The sequence below is a fragment of the Ictidomys tridecemlineatus genome, chromosome X (assembly GCF_052094955.1).
Source record: "Ictidomys tridecemlineatus isolate mIctTri1 chromosome X, mIctTri1.hap1, whole genome shotgun sequence".
Classification (NCBI taxonomy): Eukaryota; Metazoa; Chordata; class Mammalia; order Rodentia; family Sciuridae; genus Ictidomys; species Ictidomys tridecemlineatus.
The window spans coordinates 110,601,749-110,629,532 of record NC_135493.1 but is presented as its reverse complement, the minus strand read 5'-3'; the positions used below and the strand labels follow the sequence as shown (position 1 = coordinate 110,629,532).

Sequence of the window (27,784 nt, the reverse complement as noted above, 5' to 3'; positions counted from 1 at the left end):
TGGGTTCAGTCCTAAGTACTACAAAAAAAAAAAAAATAATGAATTTTAAAACATGACACAACTATATGCCACCTACAAAAATCTCACTTCAAATCTAACCACATTGAACCATATAAGTTGAAAGCAAAGTAACAAAAAGATATATGCCATCCAAACATTAATCAAAAAAGCAAGATTTGCTATATTAATATCAGATAAACTTCAGAGCAAAGAAAATTACCAGGGGTAGAGAGGGACATTACATAATGATAAAAGTGTTCCATAACCAAGAAGACATAATAGCCCTAAAATATACAGTAATAGAACTGTACAATATATGAAACAAAAACTGATAGAACTAAAGGAACTAGAGGGATTGATGTGTAACTCAGTGATAGGACACTTGTCTTGCTTGTGGGAAACCCAGATTCAATCCCCAGTACTGCAAAAAATAAGAAATAGAGAAATTCTCAACAATTGATAGAACAACTAAAAAAATCTGCAAGTATATATAATATTAAACAGCTCCATTAAGCAACAGGATATAATTCACATTTATATAATAATCCATCAAACAACAATAATACACATATTTTTCAAGTCTTACAGAACAGAAAATAATACCAAAGTAAACAAATCCTGGGATATAAAACAAACCTCAACAAAACCAACAGATGTGAAATCATACATTCTACATATAATCATAAAATAATCAAACTAGAAATCAACAACAGAAAGAAAACAGAAGATCTCCAATCATGTAGAAACCAAACAACACATTTCTAAATATTCTAGTGATCAAAGCAGATGTCTCAAAACAAAACAAAACAAAACACTAAATATAATGAAAGTGAAAATGCAGCATGTTTTAATCAGATTTTTCACTACTATGACCAAAAGACCTGACAAGAACAATTTCAGAAAAGTTTATTTGGGGATCATGGTTTCAGAGGAATCAGTCCATAGATGGCTGACTTCATTCCTTGGGGGCTGAGATGAGGCAGAATGTCATGGCAGAAGAGTGTGGTGGAGGAAAGCATCTGGGAGCTTGGCACCAGGAAGCAGAGAGAGAGAGAGAGAGACTCCATTTTCCAGGTACAAAATACATATCCCAAAATATCTATATCCCTGGGATATACCAACTCCAACCACACCCTACCTGCCCTCAGTTACCATTCAGTCACTATCAGGAGATTAATTTACTGATTGGATTAAGACTCATTTCACCTCTAAAACTTCTTGCATTCTCACACATGAGCTTTTGGGTGACAATTCATGTCTAACCATAACACAGCATATCAAAATATATGGAACACAGCTAATGAAGTGTTGAAATGGAAATTTATAAATCTAAATGAATACATTAGAAAAGAAGAAATGTATCAAATAAATAATTTAAGATCCTACCTCAAGAACCTAGAAACAGAAAAGCAAAATAAATCTAAAGCTGAAGGAAATAAAGATAAAAGCAAAAATCAATGAAAATGAAAACAATGAAGAAAATCAGTGAAAAACAGCAATCTCAAAAGGACACAGACTATATAATTTCATTTATGTAACATTCTCAAAATGACAAAAGTGTACACATGGGCCCAGGGGTTACCAAGGGTTAGGAATGGTATGGTTGGAGTATAGGGCAAGCATAAGGGAAATCTTCATGATAATGAAACAATTCTGTATCTTCATTGTGGTTCCTTGAACCTTGTACCTGTTTCAAAATAAGAAATTTTTAAAACAATGACCAGATAACCATATCAAATATTACTAAGAATGTACAGTAACTGGAATTTTAATATACTGCTGGTGGGAATGTAAATTAATATAATCACTTTGGAAAGCAGCTTAGCTTAAATGATATATTTTTATTTTGTCATTTAATTTTTTGTCATTGAATTTTTAAAATATTTTTAGTTGTAGATGGACACAATACCTTTGCTTTATTTATTTATTTTTATGTGGTGCTGAGGATTGAACCCAGTGCCTCACATGTGCTAGGCAAGTGCTCTACCACTGAGCCACAACACCAGCAGCCTCACTTAACTTTCTTGATCTGAGTTTTTCTTTTAAATTTGTCTCTGGAAAGAAAACTCACTATTTAAGTTTTGCTGCTTTAGTCTTTTTTTTTCTCTTGTCTGTCTTCCTTCCTTCCTTCCTTCCTTCCTTCCTTCCTTCCTTCCTTCCTTCCTTTCTTTACCAGAGATTGAACCCAGGGGTGCTTAATCATTGTACCACATTTCCAGCCCTTTTTTATATTTTATTTTGAAACAGGGTCTTGCTAAGTTGCTTAGGGCCTCGCCAAGTTGCTGAGGCTGGCTTTGACCCTGCATACTTCCTGCCTTAGTGTCCCAAGCTGTTGGGATGCCTTAGTCATTAAAATTTAAATTTTCTACCTGACCTCATTTTAGAAAATGCAAATTTAAGATCTAACAGATTACTTTTAATATCAGCTCAAGAGTCTGGCTTTTAAAAGTAGCAAATGACAAATCTAAGTTTTAAATTTTTCTTGTATGGCCCTATATGTTTATATGCTTTATGTGGTACTAAATTGACATAGAAAATTAACCCAAATGCCTTTTGATTCACATGATTTCAGTAAATCTATAATTAGTAATTTGAACTTGTTCATATTAAGATTGTCTTTAAGATCTAGTAATCATTTTTCTGGCCTGCTATCCAGTTAGAATATTTGTCTCCAGGTATTTGAAATACAGTGTTTGATGTTTTCTATATACAGCAACCTCTTAGAATTTGAGAGGGAAAGACCAGAGATTTAAAATGCTAATAACCTAAGTATAGTTTCTGTTTCTGATTTCTGGAATGACATCATTTCATAAGAAGCTAAAAATTGTGGAGTTGTTATTGTTAATTGATCATAAATCCTAGCAGTACTTGCAGAAATTAACTATTTCAAAACTACTCTCAATACCTTCATTCAGTAACCTGAATGTTATAAAACTAGTTTGTCTCTTTAAATTTATTTTCAGAACTGCCTTATTAGAAGAAGTTTCTGTTGACATTGCAGGCCCTAAATTTATGAATGTTAAAAATAAAATTGATTTAATTAGCCTTTAGTAAAAGCAGATTGAGTCCAATGTGGTGTGCTCCTGTACTCTCTGCAACTCAGGAGGTTGAGGCAGAAGGACTATAAGTTCAAGGCCAGCCTCATCAATTCAGGGAGCCCCTGTATAAGTATAAAAAGGGCTGAGGCTATAGCTTAGTGGTAGAGTGCCCCTGAGTTCAATCCTCAGTACAGAAAAAAAAAAGATTAAGTTAGATACTTACAATTAGTGTACTTTCTGTAAGCAAAACCTCATTAAAAAGCAAAAAATAAAAATAAAAATAAAAAATAAAAACAAAAGACAAACCACTGGCTTTTTGGAAGACTGTTGTGATATGTCTGGGCTATTGGGTCACTATGAACAATATCAAAGTGAGAAATTGTGTGTGATAAGCTGAACATCATGGTGCCTTACCAAAAGACAGCTCAGTCCTTGTCCTCGAAGCCAATTCAATAATGAGGACATGGTTTTGAGAAAAAGGAAGGTTTATTGCTTTGCTGGCAAAGGAGAAGCACTGGGACTCCTGTCCTAGAGGCTGTGATTTCGCCCATTAGGGAGAACAGAGGTTTTTTAAAGAAGCTATTCAAAGGCTCCATTCCACAGGATCTCTGTAGGGAGATTGTGACTCACTTGTTAATTTGGGAGATAGCCGTTTCTTAAACCTTCTGATGGCATTCCTGAAGTCTGAATTACTTGGTTCCTGTGGTGGATGTGTGCTCAAATACAGATAACTAGGGTTAGGATGGGGAAGAAAGGAAATCCCATCTTTCGCCCTGCCAGGTTGGGGTGGTGGGTGGGGAGAAAAAAGAAGAAAAGAAAACATGTCCATTTTAACATAAGCCTCAGTGGCAGAGCTACAAGGCCTATATTCAAAATATGAGGTGGAACACTCTTACAGTGCATGCCTGCAATCTCAGTGATTCTGGAGTCTAAGATGAGAGGATTGCAAGTTTGAGGCCAGCCTGGGCAACTTATGAAAAAAAAAGTCTGGGAATGTACCTCTGGGTTCAATCCCCAATACAAAGAAGAAAGAGCAAATCTGATTAATTCTTATGCCCCTGGATTTAATCCTATGGCACACAGGAACTGGCTTAGCATTGTCTAATGGCTAAAGGCAAAATTTTTGGAGTCACAGGGTCTGGGCTCAAAACCCAGCTCTACCACTTACCAATGGGTATGGTTTGGGACATATTACCTCTCTGATATCAATCTCTTTGCTTATAAAATGAGAGTTAAATGGCATGATTTATTAAAAGGGCTTAACACAGTATCTGGTACATGGTAGAAGCTCAAAAATATTTTCCTAAAAATAAATAACTGTTTAACTGAATTGAATTTCCAAGGTATTATTTAAAAACTGGAATGAATTACAGTAGGGGGGGTAGAGAGAGAAGAGGGGAGGGGAGGGGAGGGGAGGGGGGATAGTAGAGGATAGGAAAGGCAGCAGAATACATCAGACACTAGAAAGGCAATATGTCAATCAATGGAAGGGTAACTGATGTGATACAGCAATCTGTATACGGGGTAAAGTTGGGAGTTCATAACCCGCTTGAATCAAACTGTGAAATATGATGTATTAAGAACTGTGTAAGGTTTTGAACGACCAACAATAAAAAAAAATAAATTAATTAAAAAAAACTGGACAATATACCTCTCTGAATAATCTGAACCTCAATTATGCTGAGGCTGAGAAGAAAACGTTGGCAGCCAGAGTGCCCATCACAGCTAAAATGTACAAGGCACCATTTGGGGATGTGGATTTCTTTCACCCCAACCTCAGCCTCAGAGGAGAGAGAGATGGAAGTCTTCTTACTGGGACAAACCAGGTGAATAGGAGGAAAGGAAGAAAAAGCAGTGGTTTCTGGACAAAGGCAAAGTACTGTGCAGAGGCTAGTGTGTGGCACTGTGCCCATGGAAAAGTATTGATTTGTTCTTTCCAGGAAGAAATGCACATAACTCATTTTAATAGGCTGTCTTGCAAAGTAACTTCTGTGACCTTGAAATAATACTTTCTGTGTGTTTTAGGTATGGGATATTTTGGAGGGAAGGTATGCTGTTTTGATTAAGTGGGTATACAAGAGAGCTCTGTTCTTGGTACTATGATTAATGGAGGAAATTTCCTTTAGTCCTGGTCTCTGCCTGTTCCTCGCTCTACTCTCAAGGGTACATGATCTCCCCAGAGCTCATTATGACTTGTTCTGTGGCACCGTATTCTCCAGCTGGTCCAAATGTGTTATTCTACATGGTGGTTTGAGAAGTTCCTAGTTCAGGATCACTTCACCTGGCACTTATCACCTTTCCAAACATTTCTGCAGCACTGTATGATTTTGTCCTCAGAAAAATGACCCAGTGAGATAACATACTGACCTACTTCACAGCTGAGAAAATTAAGGCTGGGGGGGGGGTAAAAATGGAGGGCATAAAGAATGAGAGTTAACTAGCCTGAAGGATGGACTACAGAGGCATTTAGGACCCAATTAATTATTTAATTAAAATGTTAAGTAAATATGTAGCAGGTGGTGCTTTTATATAAGAAAACAATAGAAAAAAAATAGATTTTTGAAATACTGGGAATTTAAATCAGATACTTAGGAATACTTCCCCCACAATATACTGGCACACCCCACTTGATGTAATAAGTATCCCAAAAAGTTGTACTAAATATAATTTTCTTCTGTATTCATGAGTTTGTTCAGTAATAATTCCTATAAATATCTATCACATATTTCCTAAGAGTAAAACAAACAGGAGAAATAGAAAATGAAGAAAAAATATCATGGGCCCTCAAGAAGTTTACCATATAGTAGAGCTGAATGGAAAAGACACAGATGAAATGGGACATGGAAGTGTCATTGGGTTTTTTACAATTTATTTATTTTTGTATTTGTAGATGGACAGCATGCCTTTACTTTATTTGTGTATTTCTTTATATGGTACCAAGGATTGAACCCAGTGTCTCCCACATGCAAGGCAAATGCTCTGCCACTGAGCTACAGCCCCAGCTCACCATTGGGTTTTTAAAGGAGGCAGTGGCCTATGGGATCAGTAAGCAATACAGAGAGGGGTTCATAAAAGGCACCATTGAACCTTGAAGAGATCCAGTTTGCACAAACAGGGAGGGAGGGCAAACCCACCAGAGATGAAGGCTGGCATAAACAAATATATCAGAAGCCAGGAAGCACTGAACTTCCTCATAGAGTCTAAATGACTACAGTTGCTATGAAGGCCTGCTTTAGAATACCCATGGGAAGGAAACACCTAAAATACATGAACTAAATTCTCTCATCATATGAATTCTCCCCACTTAGGTTAAACATTTTGCAGATTTGAAGCAGTGCTTATGTGCTTTGTGGATAGTAGTGGTGCAGTTTTATCTGGCAGGAATGGCAGACGAAAGACTCTTTCCTATATTCAAATGTTATTTTTAGTATAAATTAATTCCAATGAAGGCTCATGGATTGGGACACAATAGGCTTTGCCACTTCTGACCCCAGAGTGAATTGGTGTAGAAGGCCCCTTTGAAAAATATTTGAGCATGTGTGAGGCCTTAATCCTTAGCACCACAAAAACAAACAAGCAAAAGTACTGTCCTAGTTTAAAAGAAAAGAGAGAAAATACTTGGGGTTGCCAGCTAAGCAGGTTTTGTACCCTCCCAGATTTGAATAGCCTTATTTGGTGTGCCTAAAACTGTATCTCTGTAGGATCCTTGGCTCAGAGCTTATCTATCCCATTTGGGCCCCAGGCAGTTGTCTCCTGGCTGTCATCACTAGGACCTTTAATATCACTGTCCCCGTGCCAGGGATCAACCTAAAGATGTGGTGTAAACTCCCTTCCCAGCAGGCTGTATGTCAGGGGGATTAGGATGCCACCTGGTTTGTACCCTCATGGAATTACTGACCCCAATGACCTGAAATGGCCTCTGCAGTTATTTTTAAGCCAAGTAGTTAAGAATTAGTCATCACCTAAAATTTAATATGTGTGTTTCTTGGCCTCATAACAGAAAACTTTGCTCAGTACATGTGCAATATATTTACCCTCAGGTGCAACAAGAACTAAAACAGTGCTGCTCTGTAATAATTGTTCATATTATAGTTTAGGATGATGGATCACTTTGAATCTTTAGCGGCACATTTTGGTCTCCAAAAGGGTTTTGCTTCAGATATTTTTTTTCCCCACAGGCAGGCGTGGATCAGGAATGTCCTTATCGTGATACTTTCCTCACTAACCCAGAGTCAATAGGAGTGTTCTTTTTTTGTTCTTTTTTTGGGGGAGGGGCGGGTATCGGGGATTGAATTCAGGGGTACTCAACCACTGAGCCACATCTCCAGCTTATTTTGTATTTTATTTAGAGACAGGGTCTCACTGAGTTGCTTAGTGCCTCGCTTTTGCAGAGGCTGGCTCAGAACTTGCCATCCTCCTGCCTCAGCCTCCCGAGCTGCTGGGATTACAGGCATGTGACACCACTCCTGGCAGAGTGTTCCTTTTTGATCAACAGGAGGAATACAAGAGTCTTTCTAGTTTAGGGGAAGTCGCCATAAGATCAAGACTAGTTTCAAGGGTCGTGCTGCTTTCTGGTGCTTTGTCTGGCCCCAATCCCTAATATGCCCATCCACTTGGTTCCTGTGGACTCTAGTTTTTCTCTGCATGGTCAGAATTTGACCAACAGCTTGGTGCTCCAGCCATATCCACCAGACTGACTGGGGCCTTCCCATCTGCCTCATGTCTTCCTGGCTGCTTAGATTCTCAGTCTTGCCTTCCCTGCAGCACCTAAAGTCTTTCAAAGAAACAGTTCACCAGGGTCCTGAAGAGTCTGCCTTCATTATGGGCCTTATTTAATCAAATCATTTTATAGTGTTGTAAGGGTACTCTCAAAGAGGTGATGTGACACACTTAGTACCTATGTTCACAGGTGCAACTCTGCTAGGCAACATGGCATTGTCTATGTGCACATGTGCAGCTCTTTGGTAACTCTGTCTTAGCTCTGTTGCAACTCTATTATATAGAATTCCCAATCAGAATGTATGTTACCATGTAGGGGAGACAAAGAGGCTAACATGTATGGGGATACTAATAGAGAGTATATAAGGCATTGCCCTGCTGTGCTCGCTGCTCAGGTCTCAGCCTTTGGATACAAATCCAACTGCTGGCTCTAATACATGCTGCTTCCTGCTGAAAGCCTCAGTGTCCTGTCTCTCTGTGTGAGAATCCCACAACAATAGGAAAAAAGCAGATGGTCCATCTCTCACAGTCCTTTCTTCTTGCATTTGGCTCTGGTCCTTCTTTCAACAATTGCCTCAGTTCTCTGGATGTAACTACTGTCCTGTCTTTGAAAATCCCTATTGCCTGTGGTGATACTAGTGATACAATGTCTACATGTAAAAACCATATGATCCAGGTGCCTAATCCTAAATATATAAATAAAAGAATTGAAAACAGGGACTTGAACATATCTCTGTACACTAATATACATAGTAGCACTATTCACAATAACCAGAAGATGGGAACAACCCAAATGCCTATCAACTGATAAGTAGATAAACAAAATGTGATGTATCCATACAATAGAATATTATTCAACCATAAGAAAGAATGAAATTATGATATATGCTATAACATGAATGCACCTTGAAGATATTGCCCTAAGTAAAATAAGCCAGACACAAAAAGAAAAATATTGTATGGTTCTACTTATATGAGGTATCTAGACTAGGTAAATTCATAGAGGTAGAAATCAGGATAGAGGGTACCAGCAGATGGGGTAGGGGGTCTGGGAAGGGGAGTAATTGTTCAATGGGTACAGAGTTTATGATGGGGATGATAGAAAGAGCACTTAGAATTGTGAGCATAATGCCACTGAATTGTACATCTATAAGTGGTTAAAATTATAAAACTATAATGTTTTATGAATTTTACCAGTAATTTTTTATTTGTACCAGGGATTGAACCCAGGGGCACTCAACCACTGAGCCACATTCTCAGCCCTATTTCTATATTTTATTTTGAGTCAGGGTCTCACTAAGTGGCTTAAGCCCTCACTAAGTTGCTGAGGCTGGCTTTGAAATTCAGATCCTTCTGTCTCAGCCTTCCCAGCTACTTGGACTACAGGAGTGCACCACCACACTGGCATTTTACCACATTAAAAAAAAAACTGTTTAAAAAAATCTCTATTCCCAGCACAGTATGAGTCACTGTGAACAGGCTTTCTTCTCTCAGTGCCCTCCACCCACTTTGTCTCTTCATACATCTGTGGACAGTAGCTGGCACCTAGAAATACTCAGTAACAAAAACCAGATGCACTGACATAAGGAAAGAAGTGACTACACACTAAAGGGCTTGCCACTTCAAGCAGTTTATTTAGCAGCACTGTTGTGTCCCTGCAGAGTTACAGACACACTCGCCAGGAAAAGAATGGAGGCCTATGTTTCCTAAGATGGCAGAGAAATGCAGCAGTCAGTTGAAAAGGAGAAAGGCACTTTCACATGCCAGAAAGTGAGAACACTGAGGTCATGATTCTACCCCACTCCTATTCCTCAAGCTTCTTTCTTAGATCAGCACAATTATAGGAGAAACCTCAGCTCTGAAGGGCCATTCTGTTCCTGGCACCATTACTTTCCCAAAGAGGGCAGCGTCTCTGGAATTTGTCCAAAAGTAAAATGGATTTTAAGGGATCAAAGACTTAATTCACATGAAAAGCAAGGTTTACAGCTGGGCAGAATTACTGTTTAGTGCATTTTTTTCCTTCTCCTTTCTATAATTTATTTCTAGTGTGTTAGAAAGCCCTGGGGGAAAAATGAATATGATTTTTTTCAATTAAGACTGATTCCAGTGAAATTTACATTATACTCCTGAAACCTCAACATTAAAAAGACACCATGTGTATGTATAGAAATGTTCCTCAATGTCTGAATAATTTCTTTAAGGTGGATTCTATGATTTTTATTGTGTGTCTAAATTAAAAATTCACTTTCTAAAGAGGTAAATGGTAGTGTCAGGCAGAGATCAACTCTCCATCTTATACGTAGAAAATAGAAGCACAGAAAGAATGATAGCAGTCTTCTTTGCTTTACTTGTAGGAGAGACAGGACCAGAGCCAAAAACTCCCACCTCTTAAAATCTAGGCCTCTTTTCCAAAATACCACTCTGAACAGATGCAATGCAGGGATTAAGATCAGGTTTCTTGGCCAGGGTCAAAGCGACAAGTCAGCAATTTGAGAAGTTCTGAGGAGTGAGAAATAAAGCACCTAAAAATTCAAAATCTTCAGAACTATGAGAAGTTGTTCATGGACCTTAGCCTTTCAGACTATACATGTTCCAGCCAGTATGGCTTACCTGCAAACCATGCTGGGATGTCACCTCAGTAGAAGGTCTATCAGGGAGGCATGAGGAGGTAGAATTGGGTGGGCTGAGGGCTAAGGGAGCTACCCTTGCCTTGGATGACCTGTAGTTCAAATCACAATATTCAAACTAAAAGGGAAGGCTTGGATCCGGAAGGACATACACACAGAAAGAATGAAAGTCAAGAATAGGATATCATGACCACTCTGGCCAGGTTCAACATCATACTGCAGGAAAGTGGGTACCATGGGTCTTGACTAGTGGCTGAGGATAGCCTCCTCCAGTATCTTGAAGGAAAAAGAAATGCAAAAGCTGCAAAGGCTATTCAAACAAAGGCCTGATTTGGAAGAAGAAACAGCAGTTCAGGTATACAGACTTGACACCCAAGGTGAGAATTTAGGCATCATTTGGGAATGCTTCTCACTGTACGTAACAGAAAAACCTAATAGTCGCTTAAAACTTAAAAGTATTTATTTGATGACTAGAGTCCCACGGTAAGCACTCTCTTATGGTTTGGATCTGAAATGGCCCCCAAAAGCTCATGTATTGAAAGCAAGATCCCCAATGCAGCATGCTTCAGAGGTGGACTTTTAGGCAATGGTTTGATCATGAGTGTTCTGACCTCATCAGTGAATTAATCCATTGATACCTGGATGGAGTACTAGTTGAAGAAAGTAGGTTATCAGAGGTGTATCTTCTCCTTGTCCCCCCTCACACACACACACACACACACACACACACACACACTGTCTCTTCCCCCTCTCTCTCCCTCTCCCCAGCTGAGCTGAGCAACATTCTTCCACCAGTTCCAGAGCAATAGAGCTGGCCAGTCATGGGCTGAATTCTCTGAAAACTTGAGCCAACTTCCTCTAAGTTGTTCCTGTCAGGTATTTTGGTCATAGTGATGAAAAGCTGACAAAGAGTCTTTCATCACTCAACAATGTCATTGAAATCAGGCTTTTTTTATGCTTTCCATCTACTGTTCATTTTCTTTCTTTCTTCTCTCTCTCTCTCTCTCTCTCTCTCTCTCTCTCTCTCTCTCTCTCTCTCTCCTCTCTCTCTCTCTCCCACACACTCACTTAACCTCTAATATTCTTCAGCATATTTGTTTTTTGTTCTGTCTTAGACATGTTACCTAATGATCACAAAATGCCACAGCTATAAGCATCATATCCTCACTTAACTGTCCCCAAAGGCAGAAAATAGGGGAAAATTTTCTCTGAAGTCTTCTTTTACCTCTTTGTCCAGAGCTATGTCACATAACTGCCCACAAAAACAAGTAGTATTTGGCATAGTATTTGACCTTTTCATTTCTCTAATGTAAGGGAAACAAAGGAAAAAGAGAAATGATTATCAGGTAACCATTTGCAATATGTGCCATAGTATGGAGAAGAGGCTGCAGCTCAATGGGAAATTCTGGGGTCCAGGGTCTCCCATTACACATCCCAAAAAACAGGCTTGGACAACCAAACCAGTTCCAGATCTCCATTACCCCAATTCCAGGTCAAAATGGGGCTTCTAATACTCTAACATAATATGCATATATAATTCAAGTTATGATATGGGGACTGAGCTAATGTTTTGAGGTTATAATGATGAAAGTAAATCTCTGATTTTGGCAGTACCTGACACTGTCCAGGGGGATCTAAAAATTCTAAAAGTTCAAGAATAATATTTGATCTAGGGTCTGGGGATTTAGCTCAGTGGTAGAGCACATGCTTAGCATGTTCAAGGACCTGGGTTCCAGCACCATTAGAAAATTCTATTAGGTGTTTAGAATTTGTTTCTGGATGGTGAGTGAATCACATGGCATGTAGACAATATATTCAGCCAAAGGATGACTCTGTAATGACTTAATCCAATTCTGGAGCTGCCATTACCTCATCTTAAGCTGACTCACTTTAATGACATTCAATGGGTGACACTAATGATATATGTGATAAATAATCACCAATGATTACCCTAATTCAAACTCTGATTATTTAACACTTAACTATAAAAATTGAGCAATACAGAATGAAGACTTTATTTTGTACTGGTAAGATGGAAATTGAAATTTAATATTCAGGGTACATTCCAAAAGCCACCAACTTAGAGTTCCTTCTGACACAGATTGGGAATAATAAATGACCTGCTGTGAGAAGGTGGACAGGGAATGCCACCAGTTAAGGAAGAACTTTCAAAGGCTCAGGTATTGAGCTAACTCTCAAGATTGGTCCAACACAAAAGCACGAATTCAGGAAATTTTGCCCATCTGTAATTCATCACATCATGTTCTTGGCCTGGTCCCTTTCCCCTCACCCTCTCACCTCTCTCCCTTGCTCATACTTTAGTAGAGAAAGAGATGGTCCAGGAAGGCTTCAAAGTCAATCTCTTTTCTGACCTTCTGGCTCTGATGTTCCATTTATTCAGGTTGATTATATCCATTTACACACTGCTCATGCTTCCAGACTCAAAGGAAATAAACTGATAATAGAAGCATTCCAAATTAGTAGCTCACAACAAAAATGTAGCTTCTAGGTAGACAAAACAATCCCCTCACTTGCCAGAGAGCCCGATCACAAGGCAGAAGATAACTGTAGTTCAGATAGGCTAACATAACCTGTGGTAATAACTCCAAAGCTTCAGGGGCTTAGAACTAGGTAAGGGTCTTATATCACACTGTGTGTCTATCACCACTCTGCACCATGTTGTAGTCACTCAGGATATTACCAAAAGGAAAAAGAAAGATCATGAACCAGGGGAAGGGCACTGGAGAGAGGAGAAAAAGGGAAACATTGATACAATTTACTATAAGTAATAAAATTCTCCCTCAGAAGAGCCCCAGGCTTAGAGTTAAAAAACTGGGTTCCCTTTACAGCTCTGTTGCCTAACCTACTCTTGACCTTGGACAAATCACTTCACTTCTTTGTCCTTCACTTTCACAATCAAGAAAATAAAGAGCCTGGATTCCCTGACTCAAGGTGCCTTCCATCTTGGAGGCTATGTAACCAGAGGCTCCTCCTGATAGCCAGAATGGAGACCCTCCCACTAGGCAGAACCTGAAGCACACCATTAACTTTACTTCTGACTCTATCAGAAGGTACTTTATTTTGTCCCTAAAAAGCCTGATGTCTCAACTGGGGTTCCATGTCAAAACCCAAGAACAGAGATGATTTTAGTGCCTCGATTCTCAATTTCCCCAAGGAGAATTGATAATATATACCATTCTAGAAGGTTCTTCTGAGATGGAAGTTACAGGAAAGTAGTTAATTTGTTGCATACAATGGGTGCCTATAGCACACTGGAGTCTATTTCTCTCTTGGGACCCATTTGAGAAAGGCTATAATCATCCCATGCATCATTTCTTTGGATTTGTAAAGCTTAGCATAAGCCTCCTCCAAACTTTGTGAGGAATTCCATGCCATCCCCAAATGTCTGCAAATTTCTAGAAGCTCCTGGTTCCTGACCAGTTCTTCATAAGACTTCAGAATCTTGCCAAACCTCACACATTTTGTTTTCTTTTTCCTGTCGTGTTTCTCACAACTAAAACACTCAAGGTCACTCCAGGGGTACTGGGCTGCACGAAATAACCACACAAGAGACAGAGATACCATTTTCTTTGAGGTCCTGTGGTGGCTCCTCTGACCTCTCTCTCCTCTGACAGAAAGAGAGAGAAAGCATGTGCTGAACCCTTTTATTGAGAAGAAGCCATTCAAATGAGGCAAGGGGTCAGGTTTCAGGGGTTGAGTCTAGCTTCTTGACGTCTGCTGTCAGCAGATTGACTGACATCTAGGAAGGCCACACCCAAAGGCAGAGCAAGAGAAGGGGCCTGACACACAAAGGGCGTTTCCATGGAACATTCAATCCCAAACAGGGCAAAGGGATAGTATTACAAAGGAACAGGTGAGTGTAATTCAACCCATGGGGCAACACGCCTACATCTGAACACATACCCTCAACTTCCTGGACCAGGACAACGTCCATGTCACTATAAAATGTAGTGACTGGTCAAAACATTTCCCCTCAGGATGGAAGATGCGAATCACTCAGAGTGGCTCCCCACAGTTTTCTGTACAGGTGGGAAATACATCCCATCATCCTTGAGCTATTTGAGGTAAGTCAGCCATCCCCAAAGAAAAGAACACTAAGCCATGTGTTAAAATATTAAAACTCAGCTTACAAAAATAAATCCGTAACACTTTGTTCCCTCAGTGTTTAATCCCTCTGTTCTTCCAAGTGAAAACTATAATTCTTTTCACATAGTCACCTGAATAATTTTCCTGGTGAACACCTATTCTATTTATTTTTAACTCCACTTGTCTTCAAAATGGTGAACGGCTTTTTAAAGCTGTACTAATTTGTTCATGAGTATGGCAGTTTCCATTCCTTGTGGATCCCAGCACAGTTTCTGGAAAGGGGTGGATAAGAGATTTTAGATTGTACTCGTGAATGAAAGAACAGTAAAACTGATGAGGTGTTAAGAACTGAGGCAAATTGACATTTGGCCCTGGCTTGTAGCTGCTCTCCTCCTTTCTTCCCAAGAGAATATTTTTTAATGAATATCAGATGTTCTGTTTCAAAAAATGGTTGAGTCTGTAGCCTCATTTCCATATCAATTCAACAGGAAACACTCCAAAAAGGCATGTAAGTTTATAATAAATACTAGACACCAGACAACCTTGTGCTGAAAGTCTTCTGCCCTCTTATTATTGGGAATTTCTCACAAGTTTTCTTTCCTCATACAAGCCAGCTTCGACCCCTGTTACCATTAACTTCTTCTGGCTCTCATTCTCAGCCTCACTCTCACCATAGTTCTTCTTTACCTGCTCACTTGTTCACTTAATATCTACTCCCTCCTCTTCTGTTTTGTCTGTTTTTACTCACCCTAAGAATTTCTCTCCATTTCTATGTAGGCAGTTCTGCCAGTATCTTTATTGTTTCCTTCTATTCAATGTCCACTTGCTTTAGCTTCCATTTCCCAGGCAACCCATCTGGGTTAGTCAGCTTTTCATCATTGTGATCAAAATACCTTAGCAGAACAACTTAAAGGAGGAAAAGTTTATTTTTGGCTCACAGTTTCAGAGGTTGAGTCCTTGGACCACCAACTCCATTGCTCTGGGCCTGAAGTGAGGCAGAATATCATGGAGGAAGGGTGTGATGGAGGAAAACTGCTAAGCACGCGTGGGAGGAAGCAGAGAGGAAATGAGGCACCAGGGACAAAATTTAAACCCCAATGGCAGGTTCAGTTGCCATCCAGTCAGTCTATTCAAATTATGAGGTTGCAGCTCTCATAACCTAGTCATTTCACCCAGAACATTCCTGAATGAACACAGGAGTTTCTGGAGGACGCTGTATATTCAAACCATAACACCATCCAAGGATTTTAGACTTTCCTTAAACCCTGATACTAATGTATATAATAAAATTTTCACTCTGTTGTGCTAGATGAAAAGATATCATTTGATAAAGGTATAAATATTGTCACTAGGATGGTTTGACCAACCTTAGTAACCATGTCACAAGTTTCCTATCAGTGACTTTAGTCCCCTAATATCTGGGAACTGAGCATCCTGTCTGTTAGTTTTCTTTGGTTGTATACAAACCACTACAAAACCTGGTGGCTTAAAACAAACCTAGTGGCTTTCACCAATTCTTTGGTTGACTGGGCTCAGGTGGGTAGTTCTGCTCCAGTCATCTGGGAGCCCAGGTAATCTGTGTCTGGCAATAAATGCTATCTGCTGGGATCTCAACTAGGGCTGTTGACCATTGTACCTCAGTTCTCCTTCCTATGGCCTCCCCATGTGGCTTAGGCTTCTCACAGCATGGTGAGAGGCAATGTATGAAGAACAAGCATCCCAAGAGAAGGAGGCATAAGCTTCCAGTCCTCTTAATGACTGGGTTCAGAAATCCCAGAATGTCAGCCTATCACAAAGCCAGCTCATATTCATAAGGACAGGAAATAAGTCCTACCCTGGATATAAAAAGTGCCATGTATATAGAGCAAGGGATAGAACTGTTGGGGCCATGTGTGGAAACCAGCTAGCACACTGTCTATAACTCCCAAATACTCAGAGGCCACTTCCCCAATACCTAACTTAAAATCACTGTGATAAGTAAATTTTGGGAAAATTCTCTAATAACCTGACAGACTTGACATACTGACACTTTAGATCTTGAGCTATTCAAAGGTAGTCATATTCTACTTGTCTTTTCCTTATAAAGAAGACTTTTGGTTTGGAATTTTCTTGATAAACTCTTAGAGATTTTTTCCTTCTTCTGTTATCTCTTTTTTTTGGGGGGGGGAAGTTACTGGGGATTGAACTCAGGGGCACTTGACCACTGAGCCACATCCCCAGCCCTATTTTGTATTTTATTTAGAGACAGGGTCTCACTGAGTTCCTTAGTGGCTGGCTTTTTGTTGAGGCTAGCTTTGAACTTGCAATCCTCCTGTCTCAGCCTCCCAAGCCACTGGGATTACATGCATGTGCCATGGCGCCCAGCCCTGCTTCTGTTCTTATCTTTAGACATTGACTGGTTCAAGATCCAGTCTGAAAAACATAAATCATACTAATTGTTTTAACAGAGAAAATCTAATATAGGGATTTAGTAATGCAGCTATCAACAAACCCAAAAAGCAAAAAGTGTATGCTGAGGTAATACAAAGATAGCAAATGGCAGGAAGCAACTATACCAACCCAGGGGCTGGGAAACACAGGGAAGAATTGAGAGCTGGCAGAGCCTAGAAGCTAGAAGAGGGATCGCAGGGAGTCCGGCCCAGACCTCTGAGGAGAGGGAGATGTTTGGCTGATGCTGGTGACTCAGAAGCTAAGAAGAGGGTCACTTGGAACTAGGACCCAAGTCTCTGAAGAACACATAACAGATTAATTCCAGGAGTGGAAAGTGAAAACAATTATTGCTAGAACTAACTGCTGCTGACAAAGTGAAGTGAGATTGGTGGGATAATGCTGACGGACACAGGAAGTAGACAAGAAGGAACAGTCCCTTCCTTGTCCAGCCTTGCAGTCTGTCTCCAATGGCTGGTCTTCTAGGTAGAGCCTAACAGGGACAGCTGGCAAAGCAGAAATGTCCTTTGCAGAGTCCCAGTCCCCAGCAGTATCATGGGAAGAGTTTGGAATTGAGAAACAACAGTTTAATAACCTGTGTACTTCTTCCCCCTCAGTAACAAGTGTTTTTTTTTTTTAAAGTTATTTCCTTGAATGATGTTTATAATGGTGTTTATGAGGATTGGTAAGAGCGAGGAGCTGAAGAAATGCTGTCTGTGAATGAGCATATACTTTCACCTATACTCCAGCCGTAGCTAGAAAACATTGAGGGTCTCAAGTCAGTAATCTACATTTCAGGGTAGCTATGCAAATATGGTCATCTGAATCTGCCTTGGCTTTTGAGATTTTCTTGTTTGTTTATTTGTTTGTTTGTTTTGTTGTGCTGGGGATTTAACCTAGGACTGTCCTGGGGTTTTTATATTAACTTAAGGGGCATTAGAAATATTTTCACATTGGTGGCATGAGTGCTGTACAAGGTATGTGATGGGCAAGAAAGACTGCATGGACCTTATAGCTCTTGTGTAAATGAGAAAAAAGAATCTAGCACACCTAAATCTAGACACAGCATACTCTCATTTTGTGTCCTATTCCCTTCATGAAAGACAGCATGACCTGATTGGGCTAAAAGGCTTTCTACCCTGTCTTCAGATATTGGTGAGTCCACCTTGGATTAAATCCTCAGTGCTTGTTGGAATACCTGAGGAACTGAGAATAAGCAGATCACTGAGCTCACAGGAACAGGTTGCCCATTTCGTGACTGTTAAGTACTTATATGTCTGACAGAATTTGGTTTTGACATGCCTTTAAACCTATATCCTACCTGGTTGTGGGAAGAAGGATACAGAAATCTCTCATCTATCTTTGAATATAATTGTTTCCCTCTGTTACTAAATGGATCTGGCAATTGCTGAGGCTTAGATTCATTTTCAAGAAGTCTAAAGGTACTGATGGTGGTAGCAGAATCCTCAGGGAAAAGGTAATAGGGGGAAGGGAGAGGCAAGCATGGTTAGCAGATCATTCATCCATGAAAACTCTTTCCAGGGCTTCTCCAGAACTTTGGAAATGAGGGCTCTGTGAGCCAGTTCTTCATCTTCTGGTTCATTATCCTCTACTTCTCCATATTCTACTGCAACCCTCTCCTCCACCCTCACCCCTCAGTTTCTCACTCCTGTGATGGTTAATTTTGGATGTCGATTTGACTAGATTAAGGAATACCTAGAGAACTGACAATGCACATTTTCTGGGTATCTGTGAGGGGGTTTCTGGAAGAGATAAGTGTCTGAGTCTGAGCAGAGTAAGTGGAGAAAATCTACCTCGATGTAGGCAGGCACTACACAATAAACCTGTATAGAACAAAGACAAAGGAAATATGAATGAATATCTCTGTGTGTGTGTGTGTGAGAGAGAGAGAGTGTGTGTGTGTTTTTTTTTGTGTGTGTGTGTGTGTGTGTATGTGAGAGAGGGAGAGAGAGAGAGAGAGAGAGAGAGAGAGAGAGAGAGAGAGAGAGAGTGTGTGTGTGTGTGTGTGTGTGTGTGTGTGTGTCCTGGAGCTGGGATGCACTCTTTTGCTCCTGCCCTTGGACATTAGGGACGACATGTTCTCTGGCCTTTGGACTCCAGAATATACCAATGCTCCTCTTGACACCCCCTCCCCAGTTCCCATAGGTTCTCAGGACTTCAGCCCCAGGCTGAAAGTTATACCATAGGATTCCTAAGTTGTGAAGCCTTTGGAAATCCAATGCTACAAAGACTTTCAGGGTCTCTAACTTGCAGATGGCCTGTTGTGGCTTCTTAGCCTCCATAATCATAAGACCAATTCCCATAATAAATCCCCTCCCTCTCCTACATCTCTCTATATATACTGTAGGTTCTGTCACTTTGAAGAACCCTGACTAATATACCTCCACTCCTTACCAAGACTATGCCATGTTGGAGCCTTTTTCTTTGACCATTGAATAATTCCAATCTGGAATTTGAGAAGTTTACTCTCCAGTGCATAAGGAAGTGTGAAGAGGCCCCAGGGCTATTATTAAGTTCAAATAGCAATGCTGAGAATTCATGGCTATTTATTTATTTATTCATTGGTACAGGGGATTGGACCCAGGGGCGCTTAACCAACAGGGCACATCTCCAGTCCTTTTTCTATATTTTATTTAGAGACAGAGTCTCACTGATTTGCTTAGAGCCTCACTTTTGCTGAGGCTGGTTTTGAACTCATGATCCTCCAGCCTCAGGCCTCCAAACTGCTGGGGTTATAGGCATGTGCCACTATGCCTGGCCTCATCCCCTACCTCTTTTTTTTGGGGGGGGGGTACCAGATTACACTAGGAGCACTCAGCCATTGAGCCACACCCCCATCCCTTTTTTGTATTTTATTTAGAAACAGGGTCTCGGGCTGGGGATGTGGCTCAAGCGGTAGCGCACTCGCCTGGCATGCATGCGTCCCGGTTCGATCCTCAGCACCACATACAAACAAAGATGTGTCCGCCGAAAACTAAAAAATAAATATTAAAAAAATTCTCTCTCTCTCTCTCTCTCTCTCTCTCTCTCTCTCTCTCTCTCTCTCTCAAAAAAAAAATAAAATAAATAAAAATAAACCAAAGAAACAGGGTCTCACTGAGTTACTTAGCACCTTGCTGTGGCTGAGGCTGGTTTTGAGACTCGCAATCCCCTTGTCTCAGCCTCCCAAGCTTCTGGGATTACAGGTGTATGCCACTGCACCTGACTCATGGTCACTTTTGAAATAGAAAATGAAGGGTCACAACACAAAGGATGAGAGATATACATTTTGGAAGAGGTTAACTATACTATCCAAAGTGTTCTCCACATCCTACTTAGTCGTTTAAAGTGCAGTTTCCAACACCTCTCCATAACTATCTGCTATAGCACTCCAACAGACATGAAAACACACATTCTTCCCAAAGAGATTACTGATTTCATTGACAAACAATAAATTTCCAGGGCTGGAGTTGTGGCTCATCGGTAGAGCGCTCATCTAGCATGTGTGAGACCTTGGGTTCGATACTCAGGACCACATAAAAAAATAAAATAAAGATATAAAGCAATTAAAAAAAACAATAAATTCCCTGTTGCAAATCATACCCTCAAGTTAGCTGGGAAAGTCAGGACAAATTTTAAAAGGATCTGACTTTATACAAGAAGAAATGCAGAAAACAAAAATAAGTATATGTGCAAGTCTAAATGCTGTAACAGGATAACTGGGCCTTTGGGGAAGATGGAAACCATTTGGCACCTTCAGTAGTGATTTCCGTTCTAATGGTTGGTAAGGATGGATTTTCCAGGGCATTCATGCAGTTCATTAAATATGTTATTATGTTGGCTTATGTTTCTCTTTCAATTTAAAAACCCAGCTCCTAGAAAACATTTGCCTGAAATGAGTCCAAATAGTTTAGGCCTCAGAAGCAAATCCATTTTAACTAATAAAAGACTAATTTTCTAAATAAAGCAAGATGGTTTCTCTTAAATGAAAATCTAATTGTGAAATCCTATATCCTTAAATCTAGCAAATTACTAGCATAGACATTTCTAAGTCTATGTAACTTGGATCAGATTTCTCATCATCAGAAAAAAGAATAATTTCTCTATCAGAATTCAAAATGAGCTGGAAGAATACAGGCCTCATCTGGCAATTACCTCTTGAAGTAAACAAATCCATATGCTGAAGCCCTGAAGATTTGAGTCTCTTCCATTATTTTTCCCACCCCCCAACACCCCACCCCATCCCACACCATCCACCAGCCTATCACTTTCCAATTCTTAACCAGACCTTGTTGCCTGCCCTTTAGTGGGGACTAGGAATGGTTCCTGTCTTTAATGAGATTTTCTTCCTCAAATTCCAGACACAAAACATTATTGTTCATATTTTTATGCAGAGCAGCTAGTCAGGTGTGACTGATCAACTCTCTCAGCCCTCCAGCCAGAATTGCATAAATTGACACACTCTTAAAAAATTAGCATTTAACATCTGGGTCTCTTTTCACTCAGAAATGAATCAATTAAGAATTAGTCTTCTGGCCATAAACAAACAACTTGAAGCACTGTATCCCATAAGGGCATATTCTGCCACTCCCTCCTGGGGGCACTGCCTTTGTCCCTTCACATCCAATCAGCGGTAAGAGCTGATCATTTTTCAGGATGCATCCTTTAAGTTGTTGCAAGAATTAGCATCCCAGTTCTGTCTTTTTAAATAGAGCCAGGGGTAAATTGTTTCTTCAAACTACTATAGTCACCTGTAGGCTAACTTGCAATATGGTATTTAGATGACAAAAGCCTAACAAAGGGGAGATTTGTATAATGAAAATAAATAACACAGCAGAACAGACTTTGAAAAATGTCAAGGCTGTGCACATTATTTTATTGCCATTAAACTTGAGGGCATGTCTATATCCTAGACTTCTCAAAGTAAATTCCTTTGAGCAGATTCTGAAACCAAACTGTATTCACAGTTGTTAATTCTCATTTATGTATACATTCATAAAAAAAATATGAGGGGGCTGGGGTTGTGGCTCAGTGATAGAGCACTTGCCTGGCACTGGTGAGGTACATCCTCAGCACCACACAAAAATAAATAAATAAACAAAATAAATGTCCATCTACAACTAAAAAAAAATGAGTACTTTCTATACGCAAAGTTGTATATTAGGTGCTGGAGACAGGATGGAAAAATAGTATCACATTCTCAACCTCAGGAAGGTCATAGTCTAGCAGAAAAGATAGTCAATTAAATAAGAACAAACATGTGTTGTTGTAACAGTGGTCTACCTCATGCTTTGTATATGATCCTTGCTGCTTTGCCACCAGGCTCATTTTAAAAGAGATAGTTTTTTTGTTTTTTGTTTTCATTTTTCTCTTCTCCCTCTCCCCATCCCTAAGCTGGGGGAAAAAAAGGGATTACCTTTCTTACCCATCCTAGGCTTAGTTATGAGTCCATAGGATGTAAGTAATCCAGACTTTAGAGATGGCACCAGCAGATCTAAGAAACAGCTATCTCCCAAATTAACAAATCAATCACAGTTCTGCTTACAGGGATCACCTGAAATGGAGCCTTTGAATCACCTTTTTAAAAACTCTGTGTTCTTGTTTATAAGGCCCTTGCTTGGCTTCTGGATGACTATCTTAAGTGACAGCCACCATTTTAAGGAAAAAGTTTTGCTTTTCCATCTGAGAAAGGTTCCTGACTCCCTCATACCAACCCAACCAGCTGGGCTGGCATTAGGACCAGCCCAGCTCTGATTCCTAAGCCTCCCCCATATAAGTCCCAGAACTCAAGCCCGTTTTGCCTCTCTCTTCTATAGAGAGATGGCCTTTATTTGTCACCTCTGAGAAAATAAACTCTTGTGTGTATCTCTGCCTGGTCTCCATTTTTTCATTTCTCACTTACCTGTCTCTCCTTCCTTACTTTCCCTTCACCCATGATGGGCAGAATCACAGCTTCTGGGACAAGAGTCCCCAGTGTTTCTCCTTTGCTTACAAAGCAATAAAACTTCTTTTTTTCCTTTTTCTCAAAACCATACTCTCATTATTGGATTGGCCTAGGGACAAGGACAGAGCTTTCAGTAACATTGAGATAAAGAATCAGATGAAATCCAGTGCCAGAGCTTTCCCAAAGAAGAAAAGGAGGAGCACCTACTGCATTCCTGCAGAAGATGACAATTTTCAAAATACTGACCAGGAGGGGCGTATAATCTCTAGTGAATGGGAGCAGGAAGAGAAAGATGGAGAAGGTAGAGAGAAGAATGGGCTGGGACAAGGCAACAACATGTATGTGTAAGGAAAGAAGCCAATGATGTAAATAAAGAGAGAGGAGAGGTGGCTCAAAAGTAACACAGAGCAGGGAGGCCCCAGTGGAGACTCTGACCTATCTTCTGCTTACAGCCTAGTTTAGATATAGGGGAGTGAGGTGGGGGGTGAGAATTTTTGTGGTTAGGCCATTGCTAGGGTTTGTCAGAGAAGGGTTCTTGTGGTGTCAACTTTATAAGGAACTAGGTGTTTTCAGAATTTCAGTCCCAGATAATAATTTCCTTTCTTATGATAATAGAGTATTTGGGGTTTCTTTGCATGATGCTGGAATATTGTCTGGGGTTTAAGGTCAGGCTGAGTCAGTGACCCTGAGGCAACTCTTGTTCTAAGATGTTTCAAAATGGCTTTGCCTATGTCATACCTATGTCATACTTGAAAGCTTGAGAATGAGAACCAGCATGTTCCATTATTGGAATTGCAAGAGCAATAGGAGAATATATACACAATGGAATATTACTCAGCAATAAAAGAGAATAAAATTTTGGCATTTGCAGTTAAATGGATGGAGTTAGAGAATATCATGCTAAGTAAGCCCATCTCGAAAAACCAAAGGCCAAGTGTTTTCTCTGATAAGTGGGTGCTAATCCATAATGGGTTCAGCATGGGATGAGTGGAGGAACTTTGGATGGGGCAAAGGGGAGTGGAGGGGAGACATGGGGGTAGGAATGATTGTGGAATGGGCTGGTCATCATTACCCTAGGTACATGTATGATTGCACGAATGGTGTCACACTATTTTGGGTACAACCAGAGAAGTCAAAAATTCTGCTCCATTGTGTACAATGAATCAAAGAGCATTTTGCTGTCATGTGTAACTGGTTAAAACAAGTAAAAAAGTAAATAAATATTTTTTTTAAAAAAAAAGAGAAGCAGGAGAATAGAGTGAGGAGAAGGCAATTAGGGAGAGATATTGCAAGAGAAGAAAATGGAAGAAATGAGAGAAAAGCAGATCGTGAGAAGTGGAGTAAATTGAATTATGATAGTCTCCCCTTATCCCCATCTTTTGTTTTCTGAGGTTCCAGTTACCTACTACAGTATTTTGAAAGAGACAGAGCAACCATACTCTCATAACTTTTGTTATGGTATATTATTATTACTGATGTTTTATTATCAGTTAATCCTATGAATCTCCTCCTATGCCTAATTTAGAAATTAAACTTTATCATGGGCATGTATGTAAAAGAAAAAGCACTATATATATATATATATATATATATATATATATATATATATATATATATATATATGGTTTTGTTTCAGGCATTCTCTGGTGAGGGTAAGGGTGTGAAGGTCTTGGAATGTATACCCAGCAGATTAGTAGATAAGAAGGGGACTACTAGTTTATTTCCAATTTGTTATGGTTTACATGTATTGTCTTTCAGCTCATGTTTGAGACAATGCAAGGTTCAGAGCAGAAATGATTGGGTTACAAGATTATTAAACCAATCAGTGAATTAATCCTCTGATAGGGATTAACTGAGTGGTTATTGAAGTGGTGGAGTGTGGCTGGAGGAGGTAGGAATTAGGGCGTGGCTTTGGGGTATATATTTGTATCTGGCAAGTGGAAACCTCTCTCTCTCTCTGCTTTCTGATCATCATATGAGCTGCTTCCCTCTGCCACATTCTTCTGCCATGATGTTCTGCCTCACCTTGAGCTCTAAGGAATGGAGCAGACCTTCTATGGACTAAAAACCTCTAAAACTATGAACCCTCAAATAAACTTTCCTCCTCTACAATTGTTCTGGTCAGATCTTTTAGTCACAGCAGCAGAAAAAGCTAACTAAAACATAATTCTTCACTCCCTTCATGTTACAAAGCTGTAGTTCCCTGTTCTTGCCCATGGCCTCCTGATGGTCAGAGTGTTGCTGAAAGCTCTGTCCTTGTCCTCAATGCCAATCCAATAAAAAGGGCATGGTTTTGAGAGAAAGAATAAAGAAGATTTATTGCTTTGCTAGCAAAGGAGAAACACAGGGGACTCCTGTCCCAGAGGCTGTGATTCTTCCCATCAGCAGGAACAAGGGGCTTTTTTAATGAGGTGATTCATAGGCTATATTCCACTGTTCTCTGTTGGAGTTGTAATTCACTTGTTAATTTGGGAGATAGTAATTTCTGAGATCTTCTGGTACCTTCCACAAAGTCTAGATTACTTTGTTCCTATGGTGGGAATGTACTCAAGGACAGATAACTTTGCCTAAAATGGGGAAGAAAGGTTATCCTGTTTCCCTTGAGATTAGAGAGGTGCGGGGGAGATTAGGGAGGAGAAGGGAGAGAGGAAGAGAAAGAAATATGTCCATTTTAAAAATAAATTGCAATGACAGAACAGCAAGGGTTATATTCAAGGCATAAAATGGACCACTGTTACAAGAGTGTACTTCCTTGCCCCTTATTTTGGGTTCAGCAACATAACTTGCACTAGTCAATGAAATGTTAGCACAGAAGACCAGTAGAAGCCATGAATTAGCTTGTGTGGTTTAGCCCCTTTCTCGCACCCCTGTGGGCTTCTATGATAAGAATATACTTCAGGTAGCTGCTGTCATTTTACCCTAGGCCCTAGAGTGAATATTCATGGCTTAGACCTAAACCAACCAGAACCCAGGGGTCATATGCAGCTGGACCTTGCTTCAGTGAGCCCACTGACCTGAAAGAATGAGGTAAATATTCATTTTTTTGGTTATTAAGATTATGGGGTATTATATAACAGAAACTGAAATGCAAAACCATGACAAAATTTTAAACAGGGGAGTGCCACAGGCATAGTTGTATTTCAGGATGCTCCCCAGCTCCATTATAGAGAACAGATTGAAGCTGAGAAGACCAGTTGGAGGAGGTGCAGAGACCAATTAGAAGATGACTTTGATAATCTGGTAAGAAATAATGGTGGCTTTGTCAAGGGTGTCAGTGGCAAGTGATGGAAATAAACATGTATTCCTGATTACTATTCCTTTAGTGCAGTATTCATTTTTTGTGTTTTTTTTCTTTTTAATATGAAGTCTATTTTCCTCTAGAATCAAGATAAGCACAATCTCTCTAAGCCATCAGACCATAACAGTTCCTTTAATCATCTAGTCCATCTTCATTTGTTCATTCATGTATTCGTTCTATTGTTATTGTTACTTATTAAATGCCTGCCATATGTCAGAATAACAAGATATGACATCCCAGCTATCCAAAGCCCACAGCCCAGGAAAGAGAGACAGACACATAAATGAATAATTGTAATAACATGTGATAAAGATTGTAATATACTATAATAAAAGTGAGAAGATCTGGGTTTGTTGTCCCACACCTGTAATCGCAGTGGCTCGGGAGGCTGAGGCAGGATGACTACAAATTCAAAGTCAGCCTCAGCAAAAGCAAAGTGCTAAGCAACTCAATGAGACCCTGTCTCCAAATAAAATACAAAATAGGGATGGGGATGTGACTCAGTGGTAAAATGCCCCTGAGTTCAATCTCTGGTACCAAAAAAAAAAAAAAAAAGTGAGAATAAACCCTAGAGGAACATAAAGAAGAACGTCATTGTTTTAGTCAGCTTTTTAACTAAGACCAAAAGACCTGACAAGAACAATTAGAGGAATAGAAGTGTATTGGAGAGCTCACCGTTTCAAAAGTCTTAGTCCATAGATTACTGATTCCATTTTGAGGGCCTGAGGTGAGGCAGAACATCAGGAAAGAAGTTTGTGGTGGAAGAAAGCAACTGGAACATCTCACCAGGAATCATAGAGACTCCCTTCAACATGGACAAAATATATACCCCAAAGGCATGACCCTCAATAACCCACTTCCTCCATTTATATCCTACCAGGCTACAGTTACTACCTGGTTAATTCCTATCAGAGGATTAATGTACTGATTAGGTTAAAGCTGTCATAACCCAATCATTTTACCTCTAAGATTTCTTGCAATTGTCTTGCACATGAGCTTTTGGGGGACACCTCATATCCAAACCATAATAATAATCCTCTATTTAATGTTCCCAGAGATATTTATATTCCTTTATATGGGCAGAGGTCTTTGTTTATTCACTGATCTATCCCAAGTACCTAAAAGAAAAAGCCTAGCACCCAGCAGATACCTGGTAAATATTTGAGTTTTGTGCTTAGTTTCCTGAACTTTGGCTCAGATTTACCCTTCTGTCTCTTTCTGGTCTGAACTGCCATAAAGGGAGTAAGTAGCATCCTGCTAGCCCCTCTGGCTGTATGCCTATCTTCAGACAGGAATCCCACGAAATGAAATGATACCCAGGTTCCCAGTATATATATATATATATATATATATATATATATATATATATACACACACACACACACACACACACACACATACATTCATTCATTTATTTACATCTGTTTTTCCCCATTTATGTTTTAGTTGTAGTTGGACACAATACCTTTATTTTATTTATTTATTTTTATGTGGTGCTGAGGATCAAACCCAGGGCTTTGCATGTGCTAGGCAATCGATCTACTATTGAGCCACAACCCCAGCCCCAGTGACCAGTAGTTTTGTGCAGCAGAAAGTATAAGATGAAGACTAAGGCATTGCACTG

At 39.8% G+C, this 27,784-nt stretch overlaps 1 protein-coding gene across 1 annotated transcript in view; it reads right to left on the bottom strand.

Annotated features, from left to right (window-relative positions):
- The window catches only part of Smpx (small muscle protein X-linked), a 129,321-nt gene extending 106,380 nt beyond the window's left edge, over positions 1-22,941 (bottom strand). The window contains exon 1 of the mRNA XM_005334815.4: positions 22,821-22,941. The gene's annotated coding sequence lies outside the window, so the exon portion shown is untranslated. The remainder of the gene's footprint in view (positions 1-22,820) is intronic.
- Between the last annotated feature and the right edge of the window lie 4,843 nt (positions 22,942-27,784).